Genomic DNA, 5721 nt, shown 5'->3' with positions numbered 1-5721 from the left:
GCCGGACTCTCACTTTTGATGAGGGGTCTGTCTGTCTCGCTCTCAGGGACCCAGGGGGCCAGCATTTCTGCCCAGGCTTCTCTGTGAAGACAGGAACTGGACACAGTGACCCTTAGGTGCCTGCCCGCCTGAGGCTCCGTGTCCTCTCCAGCAGCCACCGTGGGAGGGAGCTGCTGTCACTCCTGCCTGTCGCCGCACTAACCCCCGGGCCGCAGAGAGCAGGGCCTGGAAAGCCCTCTTCTCTCCTCTCTGCTTCAGTAGCCGCCATGCTGGCCGAGGCCAGGCTGCCCGGCTCTCCCACTGGAGCCAGGGGCTCCCAAAGCCGCCTTGTCTGGGGGCTGCCCTGGCAACGCTCCTGAGCCAGTGTAGCTCCCCCACCCCCACCATGAGAGACACCTCGACTGAGAACCCCGGACGCTGGTTCAGAAGGGAGAGCCTGGCTCCAAGGCCCAGTTTTGTTTTGTTTTGTAATTTATTGGTTTTTTAGGGAGAGGGAGGAGAGAAACAGCCACTTGTTCCACAAAGTAGACATCTCTGTGCCCTGACCAGAGATCAAACTCCCAACCTTGGTGTATTGGGAGGACGTGCTAACCCATGAGCTCCCCAGCCAGGGCTCCGAGGCCCAGTTGTGACTCTGCTGCCCAGCCATCCCCTGGGTGCCGTGGGCGTCACGGCGCTCCCTCACAGCTCCTGCCTCGCAGTTCGTCCCTCACGAGAAGGACTGGGGTGCTGATTCAGTAAGTGACTGGCAAGTAGGATCCAGACGCCCAGCTCCAACGCTCCACGCGATAGGGGCAGAAGCCAGTGCCCCGCTAGTGACATTCCCACCGGGTTTCGGGGTCAGAAGAGTTTCCCACAGTCACAAGGTCCCATCCAAGGCTCAGGCCCTCAGAGGATTCTGGGATGTGAACCCCCAGTCCCTCTCCCACTCCATGGAAGCTCTGAGCTGGGCCACTGGGCTTCTCTCCTGGTGTCGAGGCCATTGGCAAAGCCCTTAGGGAGAATGAGTCCCATCTCCATTGCTCTCCCAAGCCCGGAAGAGAGGAGGAGGCCGAGACTGGGTGACACGGGGAAAGTCAAAGCGGGGAGACCCTCCTGGGGAACAGGGCAAAGCCAGCCTCCTGCCCTAATCCCGAGGCGGAGGGGCAACAGTAGGAATGTCACCTTCTGGCCAAACTGTCGGCTACCCAGGCCCTTTATACCCACCGTTACCTTCCTGAGTGCAAGGCCACTCTGAGCGTGAGGGGCCACTGTCACCTGTGTCACACGTGCCTGTGGGCACTGTCTGTCCACCTACCTATCAGTCACCTGCAGAGAGCAAGTCTCAGGCTCTCGGAGCCCATGGTCCAGCTTCTCACAACCCTGCACTGGCCCCCGTTCTGTCTCTAATGCGGGGTCAAATGCCAGTTTCCAGAGATTTGAATAAAGTTCTTTGTAAACATAAAGACAACGTATGGAGACCCAGCGAGGCTGAGTGGCATGCGCGAAGTCACAGTCTGATGATGGGTTGTCACCCCAGTTCTCCCTTCCCCATATCAGCGAGGCAGGAGTCCAGTTCCAGCGGCTAACTAACCCCTGCCTCCGAGCTGTGCCTAGAGCTTAGTACCCAGGCCCAGAGCAGCGGGCAGCAGGAAGTATGCCAGACACAGCGATGGAGACGCAGAGCCCTTAGACTCGGAGAAGCCTGGACGCCACAGGCTGGGGGAGTCGCTGTCGGAGCCTGCCTGGCGCCACCTGGCGGCGGGATCCCTCACCTGCTCCATCCTCCCGCGCGGAGGCCCGGGTTACCCCTGGAGCCCCCGCCTGCCCGCCCTCCCTTCCGGGCCCAGAGCGCCGCAGCATTTGCAGCAGAGAAGCGGGCACCCAGTTCCACCTCTCCGCTGACTCCCCGCGCGGGGATCCTGGGCCGCACGTGTTCCCCTCGGGCCTCGCGGCCCCATCGGCACTCGTGGTCACCGGCCTTGCAGCCTATGGATGCGCCCCCTGGCACACCGCAGGCTGCTTACGACAGAAAGGATTCTGCTTGGCAGGTCGGAGTGGGGTCTGAACCGCGCGGAACAAAGCCGGGTGAGCGCGTGGGGTAGGAGGTGGAGTCAGGTCGACCCGCGTGGGCGCCCCTGCGAGGCGCTGCTTGAGCAGGTCCTCTGTAATCCTCCCAACGGCCGCGAGAGGGCAGCACTACCTCTATCCCTGCCCTGCCCACAGGAAACAGGTTTACCGAGACACAAATGGTAACTGCCAGAGCGGTCTGGCCCCCAGGTCTGCCTGATCTAAGCCCAAACTCTAGTCTTGGGAGACTTGCCCTGGTCTCTCCTGGGCCATCCCCACCCACAAGGTCGCCTTTCCCGGGCCCTCGCTTGGGCATTCGGCCCAGGCTGTGGACGTTCGCTTTTTTATCAGACAGCCACGTGTCCTTTGATGTTTGCGAGGACTACCGCCATTGGGAAGGGGAAAGGAGGCCCAGGGAGCTCCCTCGCAAGCACCCTCTCCTCCTTCCTTCAAATGCTGGTGACGCAGAGAGCAGCTGGACCTAGGGACTTGGACATCAGCGCATCTTTGTAGCTCCTTTCCACAGGAGGAGACCCAGGACATGGCAGGCAGCAGTGGGCATCCGCAGTGGAGTGCCTCCCTCTCCAGTGTCAAAGCTCCAAGCCAGGAGGGGGTACGGAGGAGGCAGCCCCCGTTGAGGGGCTGGTGTGAGGGTAGGAACTGTATTGGAAGCTGAGGGCACCTCTCAGGGATCACGTACTCTAAGCCAGGTGGGTGTGAGGCCATTGAGCTCATCTCTGGCCTGTGTAGCGAGGACTGAGCTATTTCCCCCTCCTACCAGGTTTCTCTGACTCCAACCCTTCTGGCAGAGCGGGGAGATAAAGGCCTGAGCTTTACAGATGAGGAAACTGTGGCCCAGAGATGTTAAGTAACTTGTCCAGGGTCACACAGCAAGAAGGTGGTGGGAGTCATGCCCTTCCTAGACTCTCATTTCCTCGTCTGTAAGAGTTGGAGAACACACTGACCCTCCCAGGGTGTTGTGAGGACCAGGCGATGTGACATGTAAATCCCCTCCACTGTGCCTTGTAGTCAGCGCACACACGGCCAGTATCACATCCTTCACTGGGTCTCATACTGACATTTTCCAGGAACCTCACGGGCCTCACCATATTCCAGTAAGAAGAGGTAGCCAAAAGGGTGACAGAATGTCCTCAGGCTGTCGAAGGGCCTGGCAGAGTTTCTTCACCGGACGCCAGCGCCTCCAATAATTAAGCTAAGAGACCCTGCCTGGGAGTCCTGGCCACGAGTCAGAGACGTTATTGGGTCCAGCACAGGTTTCTGGGTTGGAAGAACCACTGATGATGTTCCAAGAGACTTTTCAAATCTCTTGCCAAGAGACGCCTGAGGGAAAACATTCAGGTGACTCAAGATCATTGAAGGGGCCTTCCCTCAACTTCTGGCAGCTAAGTGACAACAACACTACCACATCCTAATGTGTGTGTGGGCGTGAAGTTTTCATTTCTTTTCAAGCAATTCGAGTCTAACCAATAAAGATGGTTCACTCAATGATATTTAATATCTAAACCTTTGTAAGGTTTTTTCATAGGAATACATTCAGGAATGGGGGCATCAATCCGGCGGGTGCAGAATGGCCCCGGAGAGGACGTAGGAGCCCGGGTTTGGTGAGTGTCCTCTTGTTGACTTGGGTGGCTTCCATGTTGGTTATAAATGACGGCATATATAAAGGAAGACCTTTGCCCCGGCCGGTTTGGCTCAGTGGATAGAGTGTCGGCCTGCGGACCAAAGGGTCCGGGTTTGATTCGTCAAGGGCATGTGCTTTGGTTGCAGGCTCCTCCCCGGCCTGGGCCCTGGTCAGGGTGCCTGCAGGAGGTACCCAATCGATGTGTTTCTCCACAGGGATGTTTCTTGCTGTCTTTCCCTCTCTCTTGCACTCTCCCTGAAAATCCTCTATCCACTGAGCCAAACCGGTTTGGGCAACAAAGTGTTTTTAAATATAAAGAAAGACCTTTGTACTTGGTGCTCTTTCTTTGTTTGAGTCGTCCCCTCGGGGTGAATGCCCGAGAGTGGGAGGTAGCTGCTTCCTCCAGATTTCTCTCATTCTGGGTGATTTATGGCCAGAATCAGTGGGGCTGCTCGGGGAGGGAGCTTCATAATAGATACCAGGTGTAAGTAATACCTTACGGCTGTTCCAACTTGCATTTCTTTAGGACTAGCCCGAGGTTCTTAATAGCCTCTCAGAAACAGCAGGGAAAGTGTGACTTAAGGATAGTATTCTAGCTTATGGAAAAGGGAATTTGATTCTGATGGGATCTGATTAAATCTCCACTTGCCTGTTGTGAATATCCCTCCAGGAACGTGCATAAAACCTGAGTGTCCAGCTCAGTCCACTTTCCTAAAGCAGCCTCCCATCTAGGCCCCTCCGCGCCAGAAACAGGACAGGGCCAGGCCCCAGAAGGCCCCGCATGGTCCTTTCCAACCACTACCTCTTCCCTCCCTTCAAAACAACATGCTGTTCTGACCTTTAATACTGTAATGCAGGGCTGTGTGTGTGTGTGTGTGTGTGTGTGTGTGTGTGTGTGGTGTGTGATGCTGCAAAAAGCTGTATTTCATTTGGTCCCATGCACGGGAGAGGGCTCCAGGGTGGTGAAAAGAATGGCCAGTGTTTCAGGGAGAAGCTCAGGCAAAACCAGACACCAGGGGAAGCAGAGGCCTCTGGGCTCCAAAGGCTCCTGGTGGTGCTTCGGGAGGAGACACTCCCCAGCCCAGCCTGGGGGCCGGCAGCCTGCGGGGGTGAGGCAGGTGTTGCCCATCTTCCTGATGAGGTTCACCTCCTGCCCGGAAGTGGTTCTGCCGGAAGTCCCAGAGCTGAGGGTCTGCGGGTGGAACCCAGGGCGGCAGCTCCGCGGGGCCTGGCGCAGGTGCCTCTCCACGGCCAGGGCGGCTGCCATGGGCCCTGAGTTTTGCCCCCTCATCTTGGGGGGCTTCAGTGTGTCCTGGAGGGAATGTGGCCGCCGCGCTGGTTTCACATCTTCAAGCTGCTCAGCGCCCTCCATTCCTTCACCAACTCTCGGAAGAAGGGCCCAGCCCTCCAGAGCCACATGGTCCCAGTCGGAATAGAAACGCAGAGAGAGGTAGGTGTGGGGCCGCAGATGCAGCCGGCCAGGCTCCCTCGGAGGGATAATTCCGACGAATTTGGGAGCTCATGGTTTTCGGCAATAAGGTGTTAAGGAAAAAAACACAGCAGCAGCAGCAACAAAACAGTGTTGGCTGGTCTCAGAGGCTGAGGGTGGCTGAGGAGGTTCCGAAGGTGGTGACTGGAAAAGACTTTGAAGGGTGGCCGGAGGCTGGAAGGAGCCTGGGTCTGTTCTGTTCAAACACTGTTGAAGCAGGAGGTAGATCCGGGACCGCCCAGGGCACTGCAGAGAGAGGTAGGTGTGGGGCCGCAGATGCAGCTGGCCAGGCTCCCTCGGTGGGATAATTCCGACGAATTTGGGAGCTGTTTTTCGGCAATAAGGTGTTAAGTGCCGGGAGTCAGTCCATACTTGCTGTTTCAAGGGACCTGGCATATATGGCATACTGTTCTTAATATGTTTGCTCACCTTCTTGGCGCTGTGTTTTAACCAAGGTCACCTCTCCGAGAAAGGTTGTTTCCCCAGGTAGGGATTTTCCCCTGAAGTTAGGGAGGGAATAAAACCTCTTAACTAAGTGCCA

This window comes from Myotis davidii, unplaced genomic scaffold (genome assembly GCF_000327345.1).
Source record: "Myotis davidii unplaced genomic scaffold, ASM32734v1 scaffold228, whole genome shotgun sequence".
Taxonomy (NCBI): Eukaryota; Metazoa; Chordata; class Mammalia; order Chiroptera; family Vespertilionidae; genus Myotis; species Myotis davidii.
The sequence above is the reverse complement of the archived record's forward strand: the minus strand, read 5'-3'. Positions refer to the sequence as shown.